At 35.3% G+C, this 258-nt stretch overlaps 1 protein-coding gene across 1 annotated transcript in view; it reads left to right on the top strand.

The window, feature by feature from the left end:
• Positions 1-258, top strand: part of LOC119594415 (glutathione peroxidase 2-like) — a 44,173-nt gene that overhangs the window by 27,476 nt on the left and 16,439 nt on the right. The window lies entirely within an intron of this gene.

The raw sequence follows: 258 nt of genomic DNA, 5'->3' as shown, positions 1-258 counted from the left end.
TTAACAGACAGACAGATAGATGTAGACATAGAAATCTACTTACCATGACTATTATAAGTCCAATGCTTGGTTAAGGCCCTTATCTTAGCACAAAAATTTCTGAAAAGGGGATTTTAATTTATAAGTATAGAGCTTTGTAAGTGGCACGCGGAGAAACGCAAATTTCTCTGTTATAAAGTGAAAAGTTTCGTTAATTCGTAAAAGTTATCCGCTTGCGTTGGTTTATTTTCCCAAACTTGCAGGGTTTGGGAAGTTGAA

Source organism: Penaeus monodon, chromosome 33, assembly GCF_015228065.2.
Source record: "Penaeus monodon isolate SGIC_2016 chromosome 33, NSTDA_Pmon_1, whole genome shotgun sequence".
Classification (NCBI taxonomy): Eukaryota; Metazoa; Arthropoda; class Malacostraca; order Decapoda; family Penaeidae; genus Penaeus; species Penaeus monodon.
The sequence above is the reverse complement of the archived record's forward strand: the minus strand, read 5'-3'. Positions and strand labels throughout refer to the sequence as shown.